The 16,742-nt window shown below is 37.7% G+C and overlaps 1 pseudogene; it reads left to right on the top strand.

Annotated features, from left to right (window-relative positions):
* Window positions 1-526: 526 nt before the first annotated feature.
* The window catches only part of LOC104678679, a 48,293-nt pseudogene continuing 32,077 nt past the window's right edge, over window positions 527-16,742 (top strand).

Below are 16,742 nucleotides of genomic sequence, written 5' to 3'. Positions count from 1 at the left end.
GGGGGGAGGGGGGAAGGATTGCATTGGGGGAGTTGTACATGATATAAATGATGAATTGATGGGTGCTGACGAGTTGATGGGTGCAGCACACCAACATGGCACAAATATACATATGTAACAAACCTGCACGTTATGCACATGTACCCTAGAACTTAAAGTATAATAAAAAAATGAAAAAAAAAAAAAAGAATGCGCCAATATAACATGCATATAAACTCCCATGACTGTCTTATTTCAATCACTTATCAAAGGAAAGAGGAGCCTTCCACCCAAAATGAGTTATGGCCTTATGTTAGGTAAGGGTCAAACCCAGAGCATTGTCTCTAAGTTGGTTGTGCAAGGCACACCAAATGAAGCAAAAGCAAGACCTTCTAAGAGGTTCCTTTGTAGACAAGCACAGATGCCTAAGGACACTATTTAAACCCATGGATGACTGAACTGTGGCCAAACCTTATTTCCAGGTCATTGACCGTATCTCTCCTCTCTGCCCTGCCTCACAGCTGTTGCTTTTCCCATGTATGTAACGATGGCCTCCATTCTCCAGGTAACTGACATTTGCTTCCATAAAGACTTAAGTCTTGTCATGTGAAAAAAAAAAAAAATCATTTTCTGCACATTGTTACCTGCAAAACACCTGATGTTTTCCCCTCTGCCCCTTCTTTGCCCAAGTGAGCTCAAAATAGCACTGTCCTTCAACCACTTGTAAACAAAATCTGCTTGATGGTATTGTATTTTTTATTAATTTTTGTAAGAAAAAAGTCTATTTGTCAGAAACATATAAATATTAAAGATATTAAAACTTAAAAAAAAAAAAAGTTAATTCACCACTATCAAGGAGGCTTTATTCCTAGGATGCAAGGTTGGTTCAACATGTGTAAATCCACAGATGTAATTCACCACATACAGAGAAATTAAAAGAAAAACCATATGATTATCAATAGATGCAGAGAAAGCTTTTGATAAAATCCAACATCCCTTCATACACTCAACAAACTACTCAGCAAAAAAAAACAAACCAATATTTTTCAACAGTTAAAGTTAATTTACATGGTTTTGACCAATTGTGTACCATTATTGTTTGTGTTAATAACAGTCCAGGAGAAATTTTTAATATTCAGAGCTTTATGTTAATGGGAAATTTTAAATATTTAATTTCAATTTATTAGTTATTTATAATTTTATGTTACATAAGTAATTTATTATTATTATTATTATTTTGAGACAGAGTCTTGCTCTGTCACCCAGGCTGGAGTACAGTGGCATGATCTCGGCTCACTGCAACCTCTGCCTCCCAGGTTCAGGCGATTCTCCTGCCTCATCCTCCCGAGTAGCTGGGACTACAGGCGCCCTTCACCAGGCCTGGCTAATTTTTTTATTATTAGTAGAGACAGGGTTTCACCACGTTAGCCAGGATGGTCTAAATCTCCTGACCTCATGATCCACGCACCTCAGCCTCCCAAAGTGCTGGGATTACAGGCATGAGCCATTACGCCTGGTCTATAGTTGTGTATTATAAAACATATACTTAGATACAGTTCTTGAAACATAACAAGTACAATGAAAAAATTAAATGATATAAATTTCTAACTCTTTAAGAAGAGCATGTTCATGTAGTTTTACAAATGGGTGATGGTCATGTTACACATTACCATTTAGATTCCACTAATAATTTTAAACTAGTGATATACCTATCTTAATTAAACATGCCAATAGGTATCATAGTCATAAAAATTATACTTTTGCAGCCTTTTAAAGCCATAAAGAAAAATTTTAGCTATTACTTAAAAATGTAGATGAAGTATATATTTTCAAAATTATTTAAGGGGGAAAATATATATACATGAGGCCCACTACCCCTTTCCTGAATATATATGTATCTGTCATGATCATCTTTGGCTGAGGCAAAATTGTCTTAGTAAATTTTAAAGTAGTCTAGTAAGAATTACTTAAAATTACTAGTGTATCACTGAGTTGGGAGAGGTGATATCAATCTTGGCTTGATCTCTCATTAACAACATGATCCAGAGGTAATTACCTAATCTTGCTAAGCCTTGCTTCCTACTTCAGAGAGGAACCAGAGAGTATTAATGAGAGATTTCCTCAACTTCATGCCCCTGCCTGCCATTCGCTTGGTTACATCAAAACTCCAAGGGAGAGTCATCCTTGTCTAAGACTGACTCCTCCTCCTGTGCTCCAAATTTCACCACTGCTTGTCTTTCTCAGGAACTCTGCTCATCAGTTATTCTTCCCCCTCTCTCACCTCCAATCATCACAACTCTAGTGGGTTTTCCCACTCAGCATTTAGAAAGCCCAAGTCTCTACCATATTAACATTGGAAACATAGCGTGGGGAAGAAGGCATTCTCATAATTTGCTGCAGGTAGTTTAAACTGGCATTTCCTTTCTGTAAAGCAAGTTAGTAATAGGAATCAAAGTCTTTAGAAATGGATGTGGAATCTGATTTATCCATTTGTCTTTTTTTTTTTTTTTTCCTTTTTGTGGAGAACAGGGTCTCGCTATATTACCCAGGCAGGTCTCGAACTCCTGGGCTCAAGCTATCCTCCCGCCTCTGCCTCTCTGAGAGCTGGGATTACAGGCGTGAGCCACCGCGCCCGGCCTGATTTATCCGTTTGAATTGTTGAACTGTATCCTTAAGAAATAATCCAGTTTATGTGCTTGTATGTATGCCTATTTTACAGGGATGTCCATCACAGCGATATTCATAGTAGGGGAAAATTAGAAGCAGTTTAAAAACTCAACAGTAGGTTTGTTGAACTAGTTATCATATGTGCCATTTAAAGTCATGGTGTTGAAAAATGTAATTAAATGAGGAAATGTTTGCATTAGTGGAAAAAGTCAGATTGTGCGCTACAGAGTGGTATATGTATCTTCCAGTAGTTATTCCTCTCTGGATATGGAATAAGAGGATTTGTCTCTTTTTGCATTTTACTATATTTTATTTACTACAATTAATCAAGACGGCTTTGTTTAACTTTGTAAATTTTATTTCTCTCTAGCTGACATGCACTAAAGAAAAGAAACTGGAAGAGCCCAGGGTGGTAGTGATGGAATTGGCATTAGCAGGTGAGAAATTTCAACAAATTCATAGATGTGAGGAGTTTTGATCTAGAATAATCTATTTTCTGGTCCTTTTATATCAACGGCATTCAAAAATTGTTATTTGCAGACCACTTAAATAGGTCAAAATATGTGACACCACATCTATCCCACTTTCTGAGGTAAAAAGAACTTGCTGATAACAGATTTGAAAGGATCCAAGAAACATGCTGCCATAAGCATTTTTAGAAGCATTATGAATCAAGTATTATTTACTTTATAAGTATAGGTTATACTTACTAAAACAAGGCTCTAGAAATTTAAAAATCACCTACAAATTATACTTACATTGAGTATATACTTATATTGAATATATACTGTAACTTCCTTAAATGGCAAAAATGTATGCATAACATATCATCAATGAAGACTTACTGTACTAGCTAATGATTTTGGATTATATATGTACTTATTTAACAGTAAGGAAATGGGTAGTACATGTTTCTTATTACTTTTAATATTGAAAAGTTACTTTCGGCCGGGCACGGTGGCTCAAGCCTGTAATCCCAGCACTTTGGGAGGCCGAGACGGGCGGATCACGAGGTCAGGAGATCGAGACCATCCTGGCTAACACGGTGAAATCTCGTCTCTACTAAAAAAAAATACAAAAAACTAGCCGGGCGAGGTGGCGGGCGCCTGTAGTCCCAGCTACTCGGGAGGCTGAGGCAGGAGAATGGCGTAAACCCAGGAGGCGGAGCTTGCAGTGAGCTGAGATCCGGCCACTGCACTCCAGCCTGGGCGACAGAGCAAGACTCCATCTCAAAAAAAAGAAAAAAGAAAAAAAAAAAAGAAAAGTTACTTTCACATGAAACATATATACAGATAGTTAGGGAAAGTTTAAACCAAGTTTATCAGAGTTTCATTTTAAAAATCCATATCACAAAAATTCCAGAAATTGCAATGTTCTCCATGTCATTGTTTCTTCAGAGTAATTTGCAAGAGGTTTTCAAATATGTCTGCAGTCAAAATTTTTTCACTAAATTTCTTCAGAAAATTTGTCATACATTTTAATTGTTTTTGGTGAAAACTTCAAAAATTTGTGGTGGCTTGGGATTTTCAAGTTTCTATGGGGTGCAGTTTGTATTTCCAACCCCTGTGGTATTATACATTCCCACATATAAACTGTAGATCCTAAATAATAGTAGCTCTATCATTGTAATGACAGAAAAATAGAACTTGAGTTCTTCCTCCCCAAAAGAACCTGGGTATATAATTAGGAGTTCTTTGAATTAACTGTTATGTAGAAGGTAATGTTTATGACAGGATAAGTAATAAAAATATGTTAACTGGAGGTTAATATATATTATGAAAACTCAGTAGTAATACAGTGATTATTTAGATTATTAGATGACAAAAGTTTTTTTTTTTTTTTCAGGAAAGAGTATTTTATCTCTGGCATTGTTTACAATTCCTAACACATGACAATAATAAAAAGCAGATGCATGTTCACTAATTTTATCACTGCTTTAAATTCTCTGTAGTCAATATAGCCCCTTATTGCATATCACCAGGTTGGACCATTCCCACTGCCACAAATATATGGAAATTAAACAACACATTCAAACAACCAATGGATCAAAAAAGAAATCACAAGGATTATTAGAAAATACCTTGAGACGAATGAGACTGAAAACACGAGATTCCAAAGTTTATGGGATGCAGCAAAAGCAATGCTAAGAGAAAAATTTATAGCTGTAAATGAATACATTTAAAAGAAGAAAGAGATCAAATCAATAACCTAACTGTGCATCTCAGGAAACTAGGAAAAAATGCAAACTAAATCCAAATCTAGCAGAAGGGAGGAAATGTTACCCGAAGTGACCTGAAACAACCACCCACAGAATGGAAGAGAATGTTTGCAAATCAGAAATCCGATAAGGATTGCTATGGCCTGAATGTGTCTCCTTAAAATTCATGTATTTATGTAATCCCAGCACTTGGGGAGGCCAAGGTGGGTGGATCACTTGAAGTCAGGAGTTCAAGAGCAGCCTGGCCAACACAGTGAAACCTTGTCTCTACTAAAAATACAAAAATTAACCAGGTGTGGTGGCACACACCTGTAATCCCAGCTACTCAGGAGGCTGAGGCAGGAGAATCGCTTGAGCCCAGAAGGCAGAGGTTGCAGTGAAGTGAGATCACGCCACTGCACTCCAGCCTGAGTGACAGAGCAAGATTCCATCTAAAAAAAAAAAAAAAAATTCATATATTTAAATCTGGTATTAAAAGACGGGGACTTTGGGAAGTGATTAGGTCCATGAGGGTGGAACCCTGGTGAATAATATTAGTGCTCTGTTTGTCCCTTCCACCATGTGAGGACACAGCAAGAAGCTTCCCTCTATGAACCATTCAGCTGGCCCTCTCCAAACACCAAATCTGCTGACGGTTTGTTCTTGAAATTCCCAAGCCTCCACAACTGTGAGAAATAAATTTCTCTAGTTTATAAGCTAACAAGTTTGTTGTGAATATTTTACCACAATTAAAAAAAAATTTAAATAGTCTCCATACAAATATTCACAAAGTACTAACTATTAAATAAATGCAATGGTTTCAGACTGACAATATAATGGCAACTTTCAAAGGAGCTGGATTGGCAATTGCTATTCACAGCTTGACATTTTGTGAAAGGGTATGAACTACTGATTCCGGTAAGACTACCCAGGATATTGGAACTGGATGTGAAGGGAAGCTGCTCATCTATCCAGTAGAGAACTGCTATCTAAATCCTCTCCTAAACAAACCCTTAGTTGCAATAAAGTAGCAAATTTCTCAAAGACCTCCCAGGTGGAGAAGGAGCATGGGCAAGGAAGGTGAAAAGTGAGAGGCTGCCTGCAAAGCCTAAGGAGCACCAGGCTGTGATCCACGGGTCCAGGCTCCAGGGGCAAGAGCATCCAGCGGAGGGAGTGGGCCCAGCACTTTGGGTAACATGAAGTGGTTTTTCAGACCTCAGTTCCAGCAATACATTCTTTCAATGAAGAAACCTCATGCAGGATTCTAAAATATATACCAGTAGCTGAAGAGCTGCTCAGTTGGTGAGAGCCCCTGTCCCCCACGCCCTCCTTCTCTCTCTTACTGCCTTGGAACTTGGGCCTGGAGCATGGTGTGAGAAACAATCTACTAACTAACGATTAGTGTGAATTTAAATGTTTTCTTTATCTCTCTTACTGACTTCTTCAGTAGAAATATGAGTTATTCATGCAAAGGCTTAGTTGAACATTTGTAGGTAATTAATGAAGATCACTTACCTTCTCATTATTTTAATAGTAGCGTTCACTAAATGTCTAAATGGGGATTTTTTATCTGATTGATGGGTTCTGGGGCACTTCTGAAGATATCTCAAAGTTGCCACAGAGGCCTCATCATTATCTCACATTTGATGGAAGCATGACAGAAGGGGCATTGGATGGGGCTGGGAATCTGGAGACCTACATTCTGGTCCTGGGCTGTGAATTCACCAGTTACGTACCTTGAGTAGCTATTGGAACTCATTTTCTCCATCTCTAAATTAAAATTCTTGGATTAGACATCTCTACCTGCTATCAGCTCCAATACTACATGATTATACCTTTCTTTTTTCCCTAGTCCTACATAGGCCATATTGCCAGAGTGTCAGTGAATTCATCCCAGGTACACTACATGCCACAGAAATACTAATGATGATGATGTCTGCTAACATCACAAAAAAGACCAACTAACTCTTCAGGTAGTTAGAACAAGAACAAACACTCAGTAGCCCTCATAGCCTTCTCAATAGTATTCAGAATTGCAAACTCAAGTATGACTAGCCACATGCATATTTTAGGGGGAAAAAAAGCTTACATTTTAATACCTGTATTATCCCAGAATGAACTGGTCAACATAAATTATTTTTTAACCTTAAAAAATAAGTTTTAAAATTATCTTTAAGCTTAAAAATAAAAATAAACAAAAAATTTTTGAATTTAAAAATAATTTGAAATTTTTTAATTTTTATTTTAAATTTCTAACATTTTTCTGAAAGATCTTCTAAAACAGTCTTAGATATTTCACTGCTTTCTTAAAGAAGGTTAAATAAAATTTAACAATTTATTGATAGCTGAGGATTATCTTTTCGGAAAAAAAAAGTATCCTTTTATAATACAGTGATCTCCATAACCACTGTTGAGGTGTGGAAAGTGTGGTCCTGTGCCGAGTGGCTCATATTGCTCTACTTTTTGAAATAGTTGTCCTCAGTGTTTTTGCTCTTACTTTGTTGTCATGCTGTCAGCTATCACTGTGTCTATGTGTGCACTGGCAACCAGTAGAGTTCTGCATTTCATGTCAGCTCTCAGCATCATTTCTTTGGTGGGGTGGGGGGTGATTGTGGTGGTGTGGTATTTTCATAGTCTTTTTAAAAAATACTTCTTTTTCTCAATTTTGTTATGGATATATGAGGCTGGGAAGCTGATCACCAGAGAAATAAAATGTAATTGAGATTCCATGATATTTCTGTTTCTTATCCCAAGAAAAGTGATTAAAAAATCTAGCTGTGAGTGGGATATACAATACATATACATGGTACATATGTCTTGTACATATTATATATATTGTATCTTTTATAGCTTGCTACAAAAGGGGAAAAACACTTGAGGTGCACCTTAGAGAAGCTAAAGAAACACACAGTTTCATGAGTGGAATGATTTTTCTAGTGATTTCCAGATATCTTTTTTTTTCCAATTATAAATTACTTTATTTCCTTTAAAAAAATTTTTTTTATTATACTTTAAGTTCTAGGGTACATGTGCACAACGTGCAGGTTTGTTACATATGTACACATGTGCCATGTTGGTGTGCTGCACCCATCAACTCGTCAGCACCCATCAACTCGTCATTTACATCAAGCAGACATCTTTTTAAGGGTAACATTGACTTATCAGGAATAGGCACGAGCTGTCTTTTCTAACAGAGATCACTACCTTAGATGAGGCTGCAGGGGAGATGCCTATGCTAGGACACACACAGTGTCAGTCAGACGATGATTAGAGGCAAGGTTCCCTCTAATTTTTGTATGAATAATGCAGTTGTAAGGAAGATAAGCTGGCATTCAAATCCAGTCCTATCTGACCGCTAGGTTTGAGTGCTTTCTACAGAAACATGTGACCTCCACAAACAACATGCACAGCCTACATGGGCCATGGCTTGCCTCCTGGGAGTTCAGTCCTCGGCTGAGCTGCCAAACATACACCCTTTTTCCTCCAAGAACCACAGAAGTGTGGCCAAGTCTCTTTGTTAGTAATTCTATGGTTAAAAATGAATACATAGTGTTAGCGACAAAGCCGGTCTCCCAAAAGATGGGGTCTTTTTCTGTTCAGTGTCATAAAGCCAATACACAAAACTGAAAATGAGTGTCAAGCAGTTCAGGCTTCACTTGATGGCCATGGAACGAAGAAGTGGGAACATGGCTCATAGATCAACTTCTCAACAAGTGACGGGTGAGGGAGTTAAAATATAGGATTTCTCTAATGAAGGGGTTGGCCATTAAAAACAAGGGGAGGAATATTCCTTTCTTTTCCAGAAATGAGTAGTGAACTTTCTGGAGCTGGACTGCTGCCTTTTTTTTTTTGTCCTTTTATGGCTTCTTCTGGTCATTGTCATGGTAATTGTCAACTGTCATAGCACTGTTGGGAGTGTCATTTAGCATGGAAATGAGATTATAATGAAGCCCAAGATCTTTTTGAAGTTGTTTGGTCGGCTATCTTGGTTCTAGACAGGCTCAGCTGGTCTGGTTACAAAGGGAACTTTCTATTGAAGGCATCCTGTGTCTTAAAGATAAGCAGAGTTAGGAAAGGGGGGAAATTCAGCTCTGTCATGGAGTAACAATAGCAACAGTGTGGATAACCCAAACTCAGGGGCAAAGATGACCAGGTTGGCTTGCAGCTTGGACTGAAAAACAAAGGTTTGTCTGATGAGCTTAAAAGCAGGAATTACATCACCTAGTTGTTTTGTCTATAACCCTATACGTCTTTCCTCATTCCGTTGTATGCACTGAGAAGTTGGGTTAACATTAAGTCATAATAAATTCAGCAACAGTGAATTTTGAGAGGCTTACTTCCAGATAATCTACTGCCAAATTAACACAGAGCAGTTAATCACTTTTAATGTCTCTTTTCATACATCTATTTTCATCAAAAAGGTCCTTTCTGTTTAATTACTCTGACCCAAATATTTAGAATAAATATTGCTGCCATCACAGATTCCCTCTAGGGAGGAATTTAATGGGAGTAAAAATCCTCACATGAAACATAGCATACAGAAATAGATAAACAAAAATATACAAGTAAATGTGATATGATATTATTTATTTCACTCAGAAAGATCACTCAGGCAATTTGTATATATATCAGCCCTCTAAAAAGCAATTTTCACTGTAACTCTTGGTCAAAACAGCCAGTACTATTTGCTTACATGATGATAGGATTAGGACTAACCATACATTATGACCTTCGCTGATTGTACAACTTTGCAAATACACCATTCTGGAAGACACACATCGCTACACTTTCACACAGGACACCCAACCAATTCTCTGACACCAAGTGGGTGTCCTACAATTCAATTAAATTCCAACACTATCTACCTGGAGTTAGCATCAGATCCCACAAGTTAAGGGATCAGTCCCACACGTCTACTCCCATTTCAGATGCCAATCTCAAGCCTAGTTATAATTCAGGAGTTCCTACGATCCCCTCCATGGGTTCAGTAATTTGCTAGAATAGCTCACAGAACTCAGGGAAACTATTTATTTATGTTAACCAGTATATTATAAAGGATGCAACTCAGGAACAGCTACATGGAAGAGATCATAGGGCAAGGTATGGAGGGGAGCTTCCATGCCTTCTCTAGTGTGTCACTCCTGAGCACCTTGATGTGTTGACCAATGCAGAAGCTCATCAAGTCTGATTCTTCAAGAGTTTTTATAGAGCTTGATCATTAGCTCCACCACCTACTTTCAGGAGGTTGGTAGGTGGAGGTAAAAATTTCAACCCTCTAATTTCTTAATCTTTCTAATGACCATTCCCATCCTGAGTCTATCTTTTTGGCATAAGCTCTATGACCCCATCTAAGTCATCTCATTAACATAAACTCAGGTATGATCAAAATGACCTCATTATGAATAACAAAAGACACTCCTATCACTCAGGAAATTCCCAGGGTTTTAGGAGCTCTGTGCTAGGAATCTGGGTCAAATATCAAATATATTTCTTATTATGCCACAAACATGTTGACAGGAAACTTAAATAGGGAGCCCCTTTTTAGAAAAGGCAACTCAAGACAACTTGAGATCTGGTAATGCCCTAAGGAAACTCAGAGGATACTTGATTGCTTTCTTACAAAAAGTCACAGCTTTTGACATTTTGCACAACCTGATTCAAAGTTTCTGATTCAATTGCACTGAATTCTACTTCTAGTCAGTTCTCCTCCTCCTGCTCCTCCTCCCTCTTCTTTCTTTCTTACTTGATGCAATTGGACCTAGAAGACCTTTGGCCTAGAAGACACTTAGAACTAAATTTGAATGTTGGCTTTACCACTTAACTAGTTGTGTGACCTTATGAAGTTCTTTAAATTCTTTGATCCTCAATTTCTTTATCTACATACAGCCCTGCATTTCTTAACAACAGGGATGCGTTCTGAGAAATGTGTTGTTAGGTGACTGTGCATTAGGATAGCATCATAGAGTATAATCACACAAACCCAGAAGGTATGGTCTGCTACACACCTAGGCTATGTGATATCGTCTGTTGCTTCTAGGCTACAACCCTGTACAGCATGTCACTGTTCTGAATACTATAGGCAGTTATGACACAATAGCACTGGTATATCTAAACATATCTAAACATAAAAAAGGTACAGTAAAAACATGGTATTTAAAATAAAAAATGATACACCTGTATAGGGCACTTACTATAAATAGAACTTACAGGACTGCAAGTTGCTCTGGGTGAGTCCCTGAGTGAGTGGTGAATGAATGTGAAGGCCTAGTATATTACTGTACACTATTGTAGACTTCGTAAATACTGTATACTTGAGCTCCATTAAATTTATTAAAATTTTTTCTTCAATAATAAATTAAACTTATCTGACTACATTTTTTACTTTATACATTTTAATTTTTCAACTTGTTGGCTTTTGTGTAATAACATAGCTTAACATGTAATACAGCTATACAAAAATATTTTTTACTTATATCCTTATTCTACAAGTTTTTTTCTATTTTAAAAATTGTTTATTTTTCTTTTTTACTTTTTAACATTTTTTGTTAAAAACTAAGACACAGAACATATCTTGTCCCACTGGGAGGTCTTCAGGGGCAATAACACGCATGTAGCTATCATCTCCTGGAATAGCAATGCCTTCTTCTGAAATACCTCCTGAAGGAGCTGCCGGAAGCTGTTTTACAGTCACCTTTTTTTCTTTTTTCTTTTTTTTGAAACAGAGTCTCGCTCTGTTGCCCAGGCTGGAGTGCAGTGGCATGACCTCGGCTCACTGCAACCTCTGCCTCCTGGGTTCAAGCAATTCTCTTCCTCAGCCCCCGAGTCGCTGGGATTACAGGCACCCACCACCACGCCCGACTAATTTTTGTATTTTTAGCGGAGATGGGGTTTCACCATCTTGGCCAGGCTGGTCTTGAACTCCTGACCTCATGATCCACCTGCCTCGGCCTCCCAAAGTGCTGGGATTACAGGTGTGAGCCACTGTGGCCGGCCACAGTCATCTTTTTTCCATAAGTAAAAGGAGTACACTCTAAAATAACAATAAAAAACTATAGTATAGTAAATATTATATATAAAGCAGTAACATAGTCATTTGTTACCATTATCAAGTATTACGTACTGTACATAATTGTATGTGCTATACTTTTACGTGACTGGCAATGCACGAGATTCACCACAAACATGAGTAATGGTTTGTGCTACAACATTGTGATGGCTACAACATTACAGATGATAGAAATTTTTTAGCTCCACTATAATCTTAAGGGACCACTGTCCTAAATGCAGTCCATCAATGAAACTATGTGGTGGTGCACGATTATATATGGGGATAGTAATAGTATCTACCTCGTAATATTGTTGTTAGGATTAAGTGATATAAAGCATATTTGAGTACACAAAGGCATAGAGAGTGATATAATGGACTTTGGAGACTCAGAAGTGGGAGGTTGGAAGAGGGGCTTGGGATTAAAAAAATTACCCATTAGGTATACTATTTGGGTGACAGGTGCACTAAAATCTTAGAATTCACCACTGTATAATTTATCCATGTCACAAAAAAACCACTTGTACCCCAAGAGCTATTGAAATAAAAATTTAAAAATATAAAGTACTTAGCATGAAGCCTGGTACATGGTAGGGGCACTATAAATAGTAACTATTATTTATATTATTAACAAATATGGATAATTAACTTTACCAATCTATGGTTCTTATAAGTGCCATTTTAGTTACCTTTTCAGATTGATTGCTGAGTTCTGGAAACTGAGATAAGTATGATGAGTACCTGAGGAGGTCACTGTTCTGTCCTGATTTGGGGGATTTACATGTAGATGGTCCCAACGTCAGTCAGTAATACAAATTTATAGCAGTACAAGCTACAAAAATCTTGCTTACTGTGAATTAATCTTTCTTGCACATCTTACTTAGTAATGAGTTTTCCTTGTCCTGAGTAAGTATCAGTCGATAGCCAGATTAATTGCTTCTGCAACTAATTGCTCCCCAGATGTTATGGCTCTACCAAAAAGAAGTTAAAAATATGTTAATTCTTTTATTGATACATAATAGATGTACATATTTTGGGGGTATATGTGACAATTTAATACATCCATATAATTTGTAAAGATCGAATCAGTGTAATTGGAATATAAAATGTGTTCATTTTTGATATACATCATATGCGTGCTGTGACAAGGTGCTCCACAGGCTCATCTCAGGCCAGGAGGCCCACTGTTGTGTTTTCACATGAGACCCAGGTCCAGAAGGCTTTGTACCGTGGCTCCTTTACAATTCTTGGAAAAGTGCTCTGTGCATGTGGACAAATATTGACCTTGGTTGATCAACCCAGAGTAAGACTGAGGGCCAGCTTCAGAGAATAGTCCACTCATCAAAGAGTTGAAACAAGGCTGGTGTTCAAGAAAGCACATTGAATATTCTAGTTTCTCACACATCATAGAGAAAGAAGTTGATGAAAATACAAAGTTGGAAACAGGACATTTCTAGTTTCAGGAAAACAAAATTGTTGGGTTTGGGTAGTTACTAATAATCTCTAAAACCAATATGACTGACACCTGTGGCTTGAGAAGCTCCAAGAGAAGGGTGCTGTAATGGAACATGACGATTCCCCACACTGTCTCTCTAGGTTGCGTCGCTCCCTCCCAGGTCACTGTCATCACCAGTGGCCACTTTTTTTCAGTTCTGTGGGCGCCTTTTTCCATTGGTATTAATTCTATCATCAAATTTCCACACCTGTACTTGGCTGTGGGTTCAAAATCCTCAGGAGAGAATGTGATCATTTCTGTGCCCAAGGTAGGTGTTCAATAACTGTCTATTAATAAGTTCTGAAAGCGGACAAACAAAAAATCCCTTCTTATAGCCTTCTAAAACCCACAGAAACATGAAATTCTTTCTCTATCTTTCTCTCTCTCGGTAAAGGGGTGCATACTGCAGGAAACAGTGAATTAAGCTATATGGAGGAATTTATAGCCAAGATGTTCTAAATACATTCAATTCAGTCTTATTCATCATCAAATTGACAAAGCAGATGAAGGTATCTCTCTAAGACTAAATGACTTCCATCTGTGCATCTGTAAATTCCACAGGAATCCAAGGATGAAAGTGGAAGATGTGACCTACTTCTGCATCATGAAATCAGAGAATTACAGATGTGACCCTCACTTACAGGTGAGGCCCATTGGTGAATCTCCCCTCCGTACCAGGCAAGTTGAACAAAATTAGGCAATTCAAGACTAAAACAGAAAGAACCAATTTCCACTATAGCAACATGGATCCTGAATTCTTTGAGTGAATAAATAAGCAAATGAAGGAAATAAAATTCAGTACATGTAAACTTCCTGGATTTTCAACCTAGAAAGACAGTGCAGGCAATTGTCACATTCCATTGTTGCTCTTCTCTTACTTTCTTACAGCTTCTCAAGACATAGGTATTGGACATATTCAGTTTTAGGAATAATTAACTACCTGTGCCCAACAACCTTGTTCTCCTAAAATCAGTATCTTTGGATGCTCATTTAATTATTCAAGATTGCTCAAGAATCCTTTCTGGGGCAGAGTCTGTTGAATAGGTTTATAAATGATGATAAGGAAGGAGTGCACACTTAAGTCTCAGACTCCAAGATTTACAAATCTCCCCAGACAGCAGAAGACACCCCAGAGAAGACAGACATTATAGAATAATCCTGAGATCCATGTCAATGGGCAGAGCCTTAAGAGATGTTATAATGTATGTGAGGAAAAAGTAATGAATTTATGAATAATCTAAAATACATCTATAAAATGAAAGACTATCCCTTAGATAGTCTCAAGAAACTAGCTCACGACAAAGACCTAGAGTCATTAAATATTGACCCCAGCATACGTACCAATATTCTGCATCAGGCAAAAAGGCCTGGGAAATGAAGAAAATCATTAAGGACTATACTGGAAAGCAAGCTTTATACTGGTATATCTCTGCTTGAAAAGATTTATGTAGCTCTTGCTGCTACGCCTCAAAACCAGGTTTGCCATAACTTGAAAAGATACAGAGAAGAGGAGCTCAAAATAATTGGAGACATTGACAATTATGAAACAAATTTTTTGTTTAAGGTTAGATTTGTACTTTTAATAAGGAAATCTAATTAGAAGTAATTAAATCTACATAATCATAAGTAGTATAAACAAAGTGAACAGAGATTTGCTTACTTGACAACTTTAAAGACCTGGGACAGGGAGATGGCAATTTTTGAAACTCATAAAATGAATGCATTAGCCAAAGAGGTAGATGTGACAGGAAATAGAAATACATTTCAAAACATTTGGATAAATTTTGGCTGATGCAGTCATCAATGACTTTGAAATTTATTCAGCTCCTGGAATTAAGATGGCTTCAGAAGGGGCAGTAGAAGTATTTCCTTGACACCTTTGTGGACAGGATAATTCACATGTGGACTGATCATATGCTCAAATATTCCCAAACAGCTCATGAGTTATAAAAGTTTGAACACTACTGATATAATCAAAATATAACCTTTAATCCATTCAGCACACCACTTTTTATCCTTCTTCCTTTTAATTTCAGATCCCAGCACAGTGAAGACAAACTTTCAGTAGTGAATGCTTCCCTTTGATCGATGGGTAGAGGTCAGGACTGTCCAGCAATCCTGATGAATGTATGTAACTTCTTGGTTCATCTCTATTGTTTCATCTTAAATTCTGCAAATGAGATGATGCAGATGAGCAATGCTGCAGTTCCTTCTCATTTGCATTTTATTAGCTTTATGACAGTTTCCTTCTTGCATGATATTACCTAATTACATCCTTCAAGGAAGCACTAGCATATCACTCTCCACTTTCAATTATTCACTCCAGCGAAGGAAATCATGAAACACCCACCCGCTCCCAGAAAATTCACCCAGCAATTGGGTCACTGTGGGACAGGGATCGTGTGAAGGAGTGGAACTACAATCTCAGTCAGGAGGTCCTAAGACAAGCCAAGCTTTGGCCCTATTTCCCTTCAAGCCACCTTCCTAGCCATACAATAATACAAGTCTCAGACCCATACATGCCCAGATGGTACTACCCAACTTGTTGCTCATGTACTTCAATGAATTTGTTCCAAAAACAGCTTATTTCAAATAACTTTGGGATGTTTCCAAAAATCATCCATTTACAAGAAATCATATTTTCCCAATACTTCAAAAAAGGGGCTGTAATCTCTGGAAATCTTTGAAAAGAGGAAATCCAGACTGACGTTGAGCAGCTTGTGTTGCAGTTGGTGTGTAGCTTCCTAAGGAGTTCACTACACCTTTTACATATGGATAATCAGGCCTACGTAAAATTGCGAAGATGTGTCTTTGATGCCTGATTTTCCTTCCTTGGCTCACTTCTATCTTTTTTTTTTTTTTTTTAAAGTTCTGGAGTACATGTGCAGGATATGCAGTTTTGTTACACAGGTAAACATGTGCCATGGTGGTTTGCTGCACCCATCAAACTGTCACCTAGGTATTAAGCCCAGCATGCATGAGCTACTTTTCCTGATGCTTTCCCTCCACCTTCGCCATCACTGCCCTACAGGCCCCAGTGTATATTGTTCCCCTCTATGTGTCCATGTGTTCTCATTGTTCAGCTCCCACTTATAAATGAGAACAAGTGGTACTTGGTTTTCTGTTCCTGTGTTAGTTTGCTGGGAATAATGGCTTCCAGTTCCATCCATGTCCCTGCAAAGGACATGATCTCATTCCTTTTCATGGCTACATAGTATCCCATGGTATATATGTACCACATTTTCTTTATCCAGTGTATCATTAATGGGCATTTGAGTTGATTCCATGTATTTGCTATTGTGAATAGTGATGCAATGAACATATGCGTGCATGTATCTTTCTAATAGAATGACTTATAT

Source organism: Rhinopithecus roxellana, chromosome 8 (genome assembly GCF_007565055.1).
Source record: "Rhinopithecus roxellana isolate Shanxi Qingling chromosome 8, ASM756505v1, whole genome shotgun sequence".
NCBI classification, from domain to species: Eukaryota; Metazoa; Chordata; class Mammalia; order Primates; family Cercopithecidae; genus Rhinopithecus; species Rhinopithecus roxellana.
This window is presented reverse-complemented; position numbering and strand designations above follow the sequence as displayed.